Source organism: Ornithodoros turicata, unplaced genomic scaffold, assembly GCF_037126465.1.
Source record: "Ornithodoros turicata isolate Travis unplaced genomic scaffold, ASM3712646v1 ctg00000917.1, whole genome shotgun sequence".
Taxonomy (NCBI): Eukaryota; Metazoa; Arthropoda; class Arachnida; order Ixodida; family Argasidae; genus Ornithodoros; species Ornithodoros turicata.
Genome location: NW_026999419.1, coordinates 268,872 through 282,953, shown reverse-complemented (window position 1 = coordinate 282,953; position 14,082 = coordinate 268,872). Strand labels below are relative to the sequence as shown.

The 14,082-nt window shown below is 51.8% G+C and overlaps 1 long non-coding RNA gene across 1 annotated transcript; it reads left to right on the top strand.

The window, feature by feature from the left end:
- The first annotated feature begins 298 nt into the window (after nt 1-298).
- Nucleotides 299-7,008, top strand: LOC135375741 (uncharacterized). Its single transcript, XR_010417367.1, has 2 exons — nt 299-1,219; nt 6,184-7,008. It is a non-coding gene; the product is annotated as an uncharacterized LOC135375741 (long non-coding RNA).
- The last annotated feature ends 7,074 nt before the right edge of the window (nt 7,009-14,082 follow it).

The window sequence follows — 14,082 nt, the reverse complement described above, 5'->3', positions numbered from 1 at the left end:
CTGAGGCGACCAACTCCCTTCCGAGCTCTTATGAAAACCTTTTCTGTGTAGTAGGACCCTCACTTTATCCCCCAGTTTGAGCTTCTTTTTCACGGAGGGTACGACAGGCTTCCCATTTATCTTATTGAACAGCTCCAATTCATTTTCGGGCGTGACTTCGGACGGGCTGATGCCCAAAGTCCTGTGTTTGGTGTTGTTGTAGTCGCGCACGATCTTGGGAAGCGCGGAAACGAAGTGGTATTTTCCCGTTACTCTAAAATAACGGAATATTCTGTCGCGTAAAGTGCGTAGGACGCGTTCTGCCTGCAATGCTTTGATTTCTGGAGAGAAGGTCGAATACATGTGTACCTTCTTTCGTGAGAGATACTCCTTGGCGGTCTTGATGTAGAATTCCCCGCCTCTGTCGCAAAAGATGTGTGTAGGTACGTTACCTCCCCGAAAAAGTCTTATCATGGCCCTTTTCATTTCGGCGGGGCTCTTCGTCTTTAGTGGGAGGGTGTGCAGAAAGCGGGAGAGGGAATCGATTGCCACGAGAATGTAGCGGTAGCCACCGTTGAATCTCTTGTATTTTGAATAATCGGCGAGGTCCATTTGCCACACGTCGTTGATCTTGAGCGCGATGATGCGTCTACTATTAAACTTTCTTCTGACCGGATGGTGTAGCGTGTAGGCATCCAGCTTTCTGAGAATGGCGAGAGCCTTCTTTTTGCTCAAGTGATGCGCTTTTCTATAGCGTTCCACACACCCCAAACCACCCTCTGGTTTCTCATATCCCTCCATAAGTCGTCCACGCAATGGAGGCCTGCTGCTGCTGTTGAGGCTCGCGAGATTTGGGCAGAGAAATCAGGCGCAATAGTTTCGAGACTTTGGGGAACCAGGAAGGTTTCTTTCCCGTCTTACGTTGCAACAAATAATTGACGAGTTCGTAAACGGAGGAGTGTCTGATGGGCTTGCCCGACACGGAGACACAACCCTCGCGATTCCAGGAAAGAACCTTCTTTAATTCCGAGACGACCCTTTCCGCTTCCTCTTCGTCCACCTTGTGGGATAACGCGGCCACACGGCGGCGCCGTTATCTCGCCGGGAGAGGGCAAACTGGCTGTCTCTCCCGGCGAAGATTATTTAACTCGAGACCGAATAGGCAGGAGGCCTCTTTTGGCTGAGTGGAGCGCGGTTCTCGAAGGATTGCTCCCGCCCGGTTCACTTGGAGACAGTCCATGTAAGTTCATAGGAATGTTTCCCCGTGTACGCTTCCCTGTTGATTGATTAAAGAGTTGTGCTTTTCACGTCTGTCCGTGTCTTCCGGTGCAGCGGTTGGGCAAAAGACTGGTTGGGTTCTACCCCAAGTGGGATTTAGGGGGCGGAACTCCATAAGTGGCGCCCACACGTGGGGCCCGACCAGTCTCGCCGCACGCCCGGGAGGCACTGACAGCTAGTGTATTTTGCAGTGTAGTTTGTAGCATTTGTCGCCCGTGCCCTTCGCTCGCTGTCGCTTTTGCTGTTTTGTTCGTAGTTCGGGAGCGTGCATTTGCTGGCCATGCCGCCCAAGAGGCCCCCTCTCGAGCCCGTTTACGAGGACGACCCGCCAGTAGCGGAGGACCTGCTTCGGCAGATGACAGCTCTCTGCGCTTTATTGTCGCAGCAGCTCCCCAGTAGCACGTCCGCCGCCCAGCCGTCCTCGGAACCCCCGCTACGCCTGAACTTGACGATACCGACATTTTCGGGCTACAGCGACGCCAAGTCCGTCGAAGATTTTCTTGCAGACCTGAAGGCTTACCAGACAGCCGTGGGAGCAACCGACGAAGCCGTCCTGCGCCGGATACTACCCGCTGCATTGGTAAGCTCAGCTGCTGTGTGGCGCCGGTCTCAACCCGCATTTCCGTCTATGACCGAATTTCAGCGGCTGTTTCGGGAGGAATTTTTGCCCCCGGATTATGCAATGCGTATGCGCGAGGAACTCATGACTCGAACGCAGCACGCGGAGGAGAGCCTGTTGGAATATACCCGGGCAATCCAAGAGCTGTACCGCAGAGCTGAACCGCTCGCGACGGAAAGCGAGAAGGTGGCCCGCGCTATTCGCCAATGTCACCCTCGTTTTAAGCCTTATTTGCGGGGGCGAAGCTTTTCTTCGCTCGATGACCTCGCTAAAGAAGCTCGTGTCATCCAAGCAGATTTGTTGGCGGAATTGCAGTACCGCCCACCGCCTAGGCCGGAACAAACGCTGGAGCCTAGCTGCGCATGGAACGGGCCGAGACAGTCGTTAGACGCGGAACTAAACCCCCGTGGGACTGTTGGAACACACGGCGGTTCGTCCGCCGGGCCAGTTTACCGTTCTTTGGATCCCTTTGCATATGAGCAAAGGAACCGAGCGAGGTCGGCACGAGCAGAGCCGCGCGAGCGCGAAGTCGGTGATGCACGTCATGCACCGCGGCAGGACAGGCGCGACTCTAGAGCAAGTAATAACGCAGGAACACAACCCCGTTGTTACGGTTGCGGTGAACGCGGTCATTTTCGTCGTAATTGCCCGCAGCAGACCACTACCACCCCCAGACAACCCCCGCAGGGAAACCCGGGACGCCGGCGGCGGTAATTGGGAATGACTCAGTTCTGTCGTCGGCTGCTGAAAATGTCGATAAGAAGCAAGCGAATTCTAACCATGCTATCTTGTCTGATAACGTAGTGGCCTCGGTCCCGCTCGCATGTCGAGCGCAGGATGACATATGCAACATCGGACCGTTTATCGTGGCGCGCGTTCTGAGTAAGGACGTTGCGGCTTTGGTGGACACTGGAGCGGCTGTATCCCTGATAGGTGACACCATCCACGATTGGTGCCGGGAGCGGAACATTTCCGTACGGACGACCAGGACCTGCCTACGGCTCGCATCAGATGCAGTGGTACCAGCCGGAGGAGCAGTACGTCTCACTTTGACCGTCGACGGACAACGTGTCAGACAACGCTTCATCTACCTGCCTGGATTGGCGGGACTGATGATCCTGGGACGCGACTTCATTATCCGGATGGGACTCGTCCTGGACTTACGTCGCGGAGGCTACCAGCATGCAAGCGGTACTACCTTCTACCCCTTCATGGAGTGGACGACGCCGGAAACGGAGCAGAACCGGACTGGTGAGGAGGCCCAGGATCCCGGAGCTGGACAATCTACGTCCGTTGAGCTATTTTCCGGAGCAGAACACCTAACAGCGACGGTCGTACCCGCTGTTTTGGAGGACGTCCTGAAACGATTTCCAGGAAGCCCAGACCAGCGACGCATGCTCGCTAAAGCATTGCGGCCATTCTCCTGTATGTTCACAGAGAGACCAGGTCTAACCCATGCATTGGAGCACCGGATAGAAACCGGCGACGCAAGGCCCTGGCGATGTAATCCTCGGCCTTTGAGTGTGCATAAGCGCAAGCTCCTCGACGCTGCGCTGGATGAAATGATCGAGACCGGTGCTGTGAGACCTTCTCGCAGCCCTTGGGCTTTTCCGGTGGTTCTTGCGCCGAAAAAGGATGGAACCGCAAGGTTGTGCGTGGATTACCGCCGACTGAACGAGGTGACGGTAAGAGATTCGTACCCTTTTCCCTCGATAGACTCGATCATGTATTCGTTGGGATCCGCCCACGTGTTTACAACTTTGGACTGCAGTAGAGGATTCCTGCAGATTCCGATAGCACCGGATGATGTTGAGAAAACAGCATTTACCTGTCACAGGGGATTATTTGAATTTGTCCGACTGCCTTTTGGACTGTCTAATTCTCCCGCTAGTTTTCAGCGAGTGATGGACGAGGTGCTTGGCGATGCGAACTACAATTTCGCTATGGCGTACATGGATGACGTAGTAATTTTTTCACGTACATTCCAGGAACACCTTTCTCATTTGAAAGTGGTGTTAGAACGCATGCAGGCTGCAGGATTGACTGTCAATCCCCGGAAGATGCAGTTGGCTACCAACAGCATCGATCTCCTCGGGTTCAAGGTGGAGTCCGGCACGGTCAGGCCGAACGAGGACAAGCTAAAAGCTATCCTTGAGTATCCCCGCCCGACGGATGTGAAAAGCTTGCAGCGCTTCCTTGGTATGATTGGCTTTTATAGACAGTTTATACCGCGATGCGCAGACCTAACGCAATCGCTAACTTGGCTTTTGCGGAAGGGAGCACGATGGTCGTGGGGACAAGCGCAGGAACAGGTGTTTACCTCTCTCGCTAAAGCGATTGCGGAAACTACCCGCTTGTATCTCCCGGACCTCAATCGCCCATTTGTACTTCAAACAGATGCGAGCGATTACGGCCTTGGTGCAGTCTTGTTACAAGAGCATCACGGTGAACTCCAGCCCGTGGCATTTGCAAGCCGTACGCTGACGCCTCCCGAACGCAATTATAGCGTAACGGAGAAGGAGTGCCTAGCAATCATGTTCGCACTACATAAGTTCGACATGTATTTGGATGGTGCGAAATTCACTATCCAAACTGACCATCAGGCACTGTCCTGGTTAAAGCGGTTGAAAAACCCAGCCGGACGGCTCGCACGTTGGAGTTTAACGTTGCAGCGATATGACTTCTCGGTGGAATACCGGAAGGGAACCTCAAATAAGGTGGCAGACGCGCTATCTCGAGCACCGTTGCCCCTTGAGGACGTCGTTATTCCGCAGGAGCTTGTGGCCGCGGTTAACCAGACCGTCACGGAGGAGGAGCTCTCGTGGGGACAGATTGTAAGCAGGAACGACATCCTGGAAGCGCAGAGGACCGACGGCCTTTGTCAGCGTGTGTCGAGGTGGCTGGAAACAGCAAACCTGGAAGGCACGGAAGACGCTGAGGAGAGGTACGACTCCTACCAGCTGAGCGAGGATGGTCTCCTGGTCCGGTACATTCCCCAGGCGGACGACGAGGAGGTTGGTGATAGCCCCTTTCGGATCGTAGTTCCAAGGAAGCTACGTAAGTCATTCCTCAAATACTTCCATGATTCTGCATTGTCGGGTCACGGTAGCGGCAGCAAGACTTATTCTAAGTTGTGTCGTATCGCGACTTGGCCGGGCATGAGACAGGATGTTTTGCGGTATACACGCAGCTGTCCGATATGTCAGAAGTCTAAGCCGCGTGGAGGGCAGCCTCCCGGCTTGCTGCAACCGATTGTTAGCCAGAAACCTTGGCAGATAGTCGCATGTGACGTAATGGGTCCTTATCCCAGAAGTCCCCGTGGTAACCAGTATCTGTTAGTTGTTACAGATCACTTCACGAAGTGGGTTGAGCTTTACCCGCTGCGGAAGTTGGTGTCCGCTCGGATCTGGGACAGACTGCTGGACGTTTTTTCCCGGTTTGGATTCCCGGACCAGCTCATCACGGATAACGCCTCGTACTTTACAAGTAAGGTGTTTGTCGATAGTTGCTCTGCGTTCAGCATACGTCACGTAAAGACGTCCCCTTATCACCCTCAGGCGAACATAACCGCGCGGGTTAATCGCAACATCAAGATGATGTTGGTATCTTTTACCGAAAGGCATAAAGATTGGGACGCCCGTCTTACGGAGCTTGGCTTTGCCACTCGTACTACGGAAAATAGGTCGACAGGATTTACCCCGGCTTATTTGAATTTCGGACGGGAAATTGTGTTCCCCCTCGAAAACACGTTGCGAACACGGCACGCACAGCCTAGTCGTTCGTACGCGAAGTATGCTAATGATCTTCGCGATAGGATTTCGACTGCCATTCGTTTGGCACGAGAGAGTCTTGAGGTCGCAAGACTGGAGCAGTCTCTCCAGTACAATAAAGGTCGGCGCCAGGTCATTTACCGCGTTGGAGATCTGGTACTAAGGCGAACACATCCCCTTAGCGATGCAGCGAAAGGCTTTGCTGCCTCTCTCGCTGATCGATGGGACGGTCCTTATCGGGTAAGCGCACAGCTAACTCCGGTCACTTACAGGCTCGAGCGTTGCAGCGACAACGAAGAAACGGGCCCCGTCCACGTGCAAGACCTCAAGACCTTCAGCCAGCGCATCTCGGACAGCGGCAGGTGGGAGGAGGACCACGATCTATCATCGCAAGCCCGCTCTCCCTCAAGTCCCCCTAGGGCCGGTCAACCATCCCCCCAAGAGACTACTGCCCAGGGCGGGGTTCCCGGGATTACCCGCTATAACCTTCGCCCACGTAAACAACCGAGGTGACGTTTTCCTTTTTTTTGGTCGCAGGCCCCGCCCGAGGTCCCGAACCCCCCGTCGGTACCCTCCACCTCCACTGTCCAGTCGGCCCACCCAACCGGCTCTGGTCCACTCCGCCTCCCGGCCGCTCCACCATGTTGCCACTTGGACCACGCTAGATGACCTAGGAGAAGCCAGCATCAGCTACGTCTCCCGACGACGCTGGCGGGACCAAGCTCGACCCTTGCGGGGAGACCCCCCATCTGCGATCCCAGAACCCTTCAGGGGGTTCACCCTTGAGGAACGGTTCCCCTCCGAACCACCAGCACTCTACAGCCCGGAGGAAGTGCTGAGACTGTGCCCCATCTGCCAGGTGCCCCAAATTCACACCGAGACCCATCGCCGTGGGTCCCTCCACCTCGGCCGCACCCAAGGAGCACCAGCCCCGTCTAATCCGGTGAACCTGCATGACCTCCAGGCAGCTCTAGCTGTTATTCGTCGTCTACAGCCGGAACTTTTGGCCCCTTCCCACCAGCTTCCTCGCACACAAGAAGATCATCTCCTTGATCTCCCGGACCTACCGGACATTTGATTTGTGACTTGACTCCTTCGCTTAGTGGGGGAAGGTGTGGGATAACGCGGCCACACGGCGGCGCCGTTATCTCGCCGGGAGAGGGCAAACTGGCTGTCTCTCCCGGCGAAGATTATTTAACTCGAGACCGAATAGGCAGGAGGCCTCTTTTGGCTGAGTGGAGCGCGGTTCTCGAAGGATTGCTCCCGCCCGGTTCACTTGGAGACAGTCCATGTAAGTTCATAGGAATGTTTCCCCGTGTACGCTTCCCTGTTGATTGATTAAAGAGTTGTGCTTTTCACGTCTGTCCGTGTCTTCCGGTGCAGCGGTTGGGCAAAAGACTGGTTGGGTTCTACCCCAAGTGGGATTTAGGGGGCGGAACTCCATAACCTCTGGAGAGAGGAGCGAATAGTCAAAGTCATTTGTAGCGTCGGACGCCTTGTTTTTATTGTCGTAGGGGTCAAATCCGTACTGCTTGAGTATGCGATACAGTGCTTGCAGTATGAGTTTCACTTTGACGTCGTCACTCTCCTTCGAGGAAAGAATGTTTCCGATGGAGGAGGAGGTGGTCACTTCAATTCTCTTGGCCATTGGCGAAAAGGTTCAACACGGCGGAAAGCAGGAGAGGAACCACCGACGAAAGAACGCCCTGTCCTCGCTGCTGAGACAGATAGCGCTTCAAACGTTGCGGATTCTTGTGAATCTTTTTTAGGCGAGCCGTCGTAAAAAGCGTTTGTGCTTCTTCAAACGCGCGAACGTATCTGGAGCTAGAGCCACCTTTCCGTTCAATACATTGAGGCAAATTTCGGAGAGGTGTTTCATGTTGGACGAGGACGAACGTCTCAAGACGTCGCGGCGGCGTGGAGGGGGTAGAGTGGAGAGTACCTTGAGTAAAGTGAGGTGAGGGCAGAGATTCATTTCGGAGCGTAGATATATTGACGTTCTCCCGGAAAGATATTGCTACGCAACCTGTGATCCTCGTGCGTATAGTTGTGAAGATCCACAAGTAAATATGCGGGGAGCGACGACATCGCTTGTTTATATGCGTCCAGAAAATGCTCCAATCTTTTCCTGCCAAATAGCTGTTGGCCGAAATGTTCCATCTGGTGCACGCTGCGCACGGTGCGCCACAGGACGACGTAACTGGCGTTGTAGGATATTGTTCTAAAATGGCTACTGTCGAAAAAGATGTTTTGAACGAGTAAGAAGATCGACGCGTTGGCGTGGTGAGAACCCCGAATGAAAAGATCGGTCACCTCCTTCAAGGAACCGGCGTCGGTCATGTGATCGTCGACGACGATCAGCGTAGCGCGCGACGTGTCTAACTCTCGCGGTAGCTCCTTGGTAAATTTTACGGAGCCCCCGAATTCGTCCTGCATGCTCGGCGAAGCATATTTCTGCACGTAGAATATTTGTGACGGAGGCTTGTCCACCACGTCGTTCAGGTTCCTCAGCACGTTAGCAACGAAAGTAGATTTGCCGCACATGGAGGGGCCGCTTAAGATACAGCGAAAAGGATGACGGAAACGAAAAGGTTCGAAACGAAAAGAGAAATGCATCGTTTTTTATTTACACGTTGTCGTCGTCGTCCTCTACATCGGAACTGCGTTCCCAATACAGATTATCCAGGCTAAAGTTGGACTTCTTTTTCGCCAGTCTGTCCGCCGCTAAGATGCGGTCGAGCGTCTTCATCTTGTCCTGACACATTTCTTGACGCGCTTGCAACCATTCCAGGCGGTGGACTTGAAAGGCTTCCTCCACGATGCCGCGTATAAATTCGCGAAGTTCTTCGTTTTTTGTCTTTTCCTTGCGACGCCGAGAAACGCAGGAGAATAAACCACACATGGCGTTTTCCACGTATCGGACAGAATGATGACGCGAGCGCGGTGCGCGCTGCCTTTATACAGATAAACGCGCGCGCAAAGAAACGAGAGTGACACCGAAACTCAGAAGCCACCCGTCGCCGCTAGGAGCGCGCGCGCGCGCAGCGGAGAGCCGAAACCGAAAACACCCGCGGGCAGAGGGAGCTAGGAGCGCGCGCGCATGCGTAGCTGCCGCGGCGCGTCGCCTCAGTCAGTCCAGCTCTGGCTCTCGTAGGTAGAAGACGTGCGGCCGGACGCTCCGTCGTCACTTGATCCCTGGCTGTCGACGAGAGTGGACGCTCCGTCGCAGCGGGGAAAAAGGTGAGTGATTTACCGATGTTTGCGCGTTGTTTTAACGTGCTCGTGTTAAGCCTTTTCTCGCCGTACGCGAATGTTTAGACTTGTTTAGCGGTGTCCAAGCCTGTTGATGCACGTTTACCATCGTGTGGCTAGTGGTTCCCGCCATGTGTTAGCCGCGTAGTGTTGTGACGCTGTGGTTAGGCCTTGTCGATTGCCTTAAGCCTTTTCCCCCGATGTGTAGTGTTTTCTCCATGCTGTTTAGCAGTAGCGGTTAGGCCTTTTCCCCGCGCTCTAGCATCAGAGGTGGGGAAATTACTTTTATTTTGTAATGCATTACCATTACTCATTACTTGTATAAAAAACTAATGCATTACATTACTCATTACTTTTTGGATGTTAGTAATGCATTAGTAATGCCATTACTTTAACGAAGTAATGTCATTACTTTGGCATTACATTTACGTTTTAGGGCATAAGCCTCAAAGATGCTATGCATAAGTTTTTTCCTTGCTTTTTTTGCTATATGCAATAGCCACCCGAGTATCCCCAAATCCGTGCCACTAAATCCCCGCAGAAGCGAGTCCGATAGGCAAAAACTATAGATAAGATTTATTGCAGATGATGCCTTTTCTAGCATTATGGAGCCGGCGGATGAAGCCCAGCCTACAGTTCTGTCCTGGCAGGAAAACTACCTCTGACAGCACAAGAGAAACTAACACGGTACCATACCAAAACAGCGAATCACCACAGCAATTGTTACGTGTTACCCTCATAGAGGCTATGTTTCTCTTTCATTGATTATCCTTTACTCCAAATGCGCACAGGAGAAAATCGGTGATATCATCATGTAGACATTTGTGACATACACCGCCGACTGTTGAACTCTTGCAGAATTCCCCAGGCTGCGCCTTTCTCCTTCCTTGTTGCCCTGTGCTCATTGTTAAAGGTGGGTTGAAAAAAACCTGGATGTTCCCAATCTTCACGTGGCGCAATGAACATTCGACAAAAGTAATGAGTAATGCCACCCTGCATTACTCAGTCGAAATGTAATGCATTACCATTACTCATTACTTGCTGGCAAAATGTAATTCATTACCATTACTCATTACTCAAAAGTAATGCATTACCGGTAATGCACTACTTTGTAATGCATTACTCCCCACCTCTGTCTGGCATGGTTAGACCTGTCGAGCAGTGTTACCATTTTTATGTGTTGCTAGTACTTTCTTGTTCTCTGTGTTTCTCGTATAGAGCTACGATGCTGGCGCCATCTGGTGTGACGCCTTGGAACTAGCGTGCCACCTGCCTCTGCAACCGTCGTGCTCCAGTCGCCCGCACCGGCGTGATTTCTTCAAGATGGCGTCGTTGATTTTCAAATAAATCATTTCCCACTGTCTGCTTCCTTTCTATCTAGTTTTTTATTTCCTACAACCCGAGTTTTACATAGAAAATCCACGACAAGTATTGCACTGAGTCAGATTTTGCCCAATTTAAAAATTTTAAAAATTTGAATTTTTAAAAAATTTCAAAATAATTTAAAGTAAAAAGTGCAATACTTGCCGTGGATTTTCTGTGTAAATCTTGGGTTGTTACATTACTACTCCCCCTTACCTCAAGTTACTCGTTGCTTTTTTCCCGTCGTTCCCCTTTCGACTCAGTATGGACGACATTCTGAAATGGGTCACCCTCTCTACACTTCACACATGGTGCTCCGACCTGGATGTTGAGTCACCAGGCTCCCGGCGTCCACGTCACTGACCAATAATATACAGCCTTCTCGAAAAACCACGTTGTGGTCTTCTTTCCAGACCCTTTGCTAAGATAGAAAACTGAGCTTATGGTTAAAGATGAGTGCAGTGCGGGTATACCCGCGGGTATCCGCCCAAGTTTGCTCTTTGCGGGTACACATTTACGTGTCATCGCGGGTTGACCCGCACTGCCTCCGCGGATTACGCGGGTATACCCGCGATACCCGCAGGCCCAAAACAAGCCTATCGGCTTTTGGTGTACGACCCGATTTGCCGCGAACATTGTGCCCAAGCTATTTTCCAAGACGTTCCATATCCAGTGCTTCCGTGGTGTGCGAGATGACAGCTTTGTCATTTACTGGCACCACGTTCTATATGCTTACTCTTTGCGAGAGAGAGGGCAGGAGGGTGGGCGAGAGTCCAGCTGATTATGAGACCGGGAAGGTTGGTAGTGTGGGCAATAAAAAATGGGGCAGGGTATCGCCCCTGGGGCTGAGACTTCCCATTCATCATCTCAAAATAAACTTGTTGTTATTGTCAGTCATGTTTGCCATGTAGGGCTAATTTTCAGGGTGTCGAACCGAACCCGAACCGAAAACCGTACCCGAACCGTTATTTTTGCCGGAACCGAACCCGAACCCGAACCGAAATTTTCATGACACTGTTGAACCCGAACCGGAGCAGAACCGTAAAAAATAATAGCGGTAACCGGTTCGCAACAAAACGGTTCGGACATAAAAGAAGTCAGCATAAGAGTTCCTCTCTATCCCCGAACAAAGACACATTGGTATCATCATCACGCACCTATATCATAAATTTCAGAAATGTTCACCTAGCAGTCAGACGACGGCGTATAGTAAGTATACTTTCAGCGTCTTTTTAACATGTTGAAGCGCAGTTGTCCTTGTGAGTGCCGCGGCTAGCGCCCCACGCACGCGGTGCGGCGTCTACTCTTCAGAGACCAGGTGCCACGCGGACGAATGAAACACGAATGGAGTAGGCCAGTTATATAGCTCTACAGGACGAATATGTGATCAAATAAGCGCCCAAGATTTCCCTTTACACGTGAGCACCACAAATTAAACAAGTCAGAAACATGAGAAGTGGAGAAGGAGCGTACGCAGAACGGTGCCTGTTTGATTGGTCGTGCTTTGAAAAGTAAATGTGGTTCTGCTTATTGGTAGCGCAGTTGTGTCGTCGTGACACATTGCCGTTGTGTTGTGGATGAACAAGTACACTGCTGTGAGCTCGGACAGAGTAAGGCTTGCAGGCTTATTTTCGACATGCTTCAGTACGGTTTCAAATCGATTCACGCTGCGAAGGCAGTGCGCCGGCAAGTACTGTCGTCTATGTTACGCTGTCCATCTTATTAGGCTTCCTTTAAGTGTATCTTGCTGGCACTGTGCGTGTGAAAAAAGATATTTTGGGAACAGAAAGTAGCAGGACTACACCGCTTCAACAGCGTGAACTCTAGTTGCAATAAGTGTTCATCCATTTCTCATTTCTCTCACTAAAGGGCTACCTCACCGCTAGAGACGTCAATGCAGACAACAGCAGTAAGCTATTAGCCACGCATTTCCTGATAAAAGCAGTTTTATGAAACATATATAACGGAAGCGTTGAACCGGTTCGCGAACCGGTTCGGGGCTGCGAACCGGTTTGCGAACCGGTTCGATTTCTGGCCTGGCCGAACCGGAACTGAACCGGAACGAAATCAAAACAATGCGAACCCGAACCCGAACCGAACCCGTATTTTTTGCGGTTCGACACCCTGCTAATTTTGGCTATCTTTTGACACGACGACTGGTTCCCCTCGTGTTAGTAAGCTGGCAAACACGTCAACTGTCGCCACAGCGTCTGACTGTTGAAAAAGTGGCTCACTAAAGGACAGTGTACCCAGCATCAATAAATCATTTCGTGCTGTGACGATCAAGTGGCATAACTGAAACATGCGTGCGCATTGGGCTGCGGCTGCACCTGCGGGTATGCGGGTACCCGTTGGGATGTGCGGGTACGGATGCGAGTTGCACTAATGACATTGCTGCGGATGCGGGACGTGGTTCCGCGGGTCCGGTGCGGTTGCGGATACGAATTTTCATACCCGCATTCATCTCTATGGGGACATTCTATGGCTTTGTAAAACCTGCGCCAGGTGACGCACCTGCTGGAAACGGAGACCTCGGATGTAACCACTCCCCCAATGGGACAGGCACAGAGCGCGATTCGTGTATCCTACAGCGAAGATTTTTTTCGTCTTGTGCGCGCGAGGGCTCCGCAAGTATACCGCAGTCTGCGACGACCAGGAGCTGACGCAATTCGTTCGAACTACGGATGATTATGCCCTTTTCGCAATTAAAGGGACGTGTGTAATGTGTGTAATGCCAAAGTGCATCAAAATGCACATCCACCTCCAGGGGCACGAGGTTTGTCTCCATATCTTACTTATGTGGTTGTGGATTTTTACGTTGTCACAGGAGACTGATCAAAGACTGCCACAACATCACACCTTTCTGAGGATGAAATAACACTCAATTTTTTATTGCATGTTATACAGTCGACCCCCGTTTATCCGGACGGTGCCGTTCCCGGCGAAATCGTCCGGATACCGGGCCTTCCGGATAAATGAAACGACCGAATAAAAGCGTCCGACAGAGCAAGGTTTAATTAAAACACAGAAAGCTCGTCAATCACAGCTGTTTCATAGTAGTGTAAACACTCAATTCCTGCAAACTTTTGTTAATTGCATAGATTAGAGCCACGTTGTTGCGCTTCTCGAAAAATGTCAGTGCAGTCCTTAATGCCGATCTCGTATGTTCAACGGTCACAACGGGGCCTTCTTTCTCACTGGCGTCATTGGCACCGTCTTGCTGCACATCATCGGAGGCCACAGCAGCAATCACACCGTGATCAGTCATAGCTGCACACGTGTCATCATCCTTAGCAACGTCAACGTAGTAAAAAAAAATCTTTCCTTTCTCAGTCAGCATCGTGTCGTTAACCGGTGCCCCACGAGAACGAAGATCTCCGAACCATGTTAGAAGGGCTTCCTTCACATTCCATTCACGTCCAGAACGGTCTCGCACGGAGTTCACGTTTTCTTTGTCTGCGCTAAGCCATTTGTCCGAACGGCTGAGTATATCCGCCACCGTTGACTTCGGAATGTTGAGACCAAGTTCAGACTTTGCCCACTGTTGAATGTCCGGCAACTTCAGGTGGGGGTTGTCCTTCTTCCTCTTGCATATCACTGCCTTGCTAGCGAAGCTGATTCGCACAGGGCGGGCGAAGAGGCGACATCCCTCGGGTTTCAGTTTTCTCCCCTCTAGAACAGGACAGTTGCTCGAGATATTTCCAAATGACTCGACTGGTCAACGTGACCCAACGCACACAAATAGAAAAGGGGGTCATCGTGCACGGTTCTCTCCCCTTCGCAGAAATGTTTGTCGCTGACGTGTGACGGGAATAACCCCAA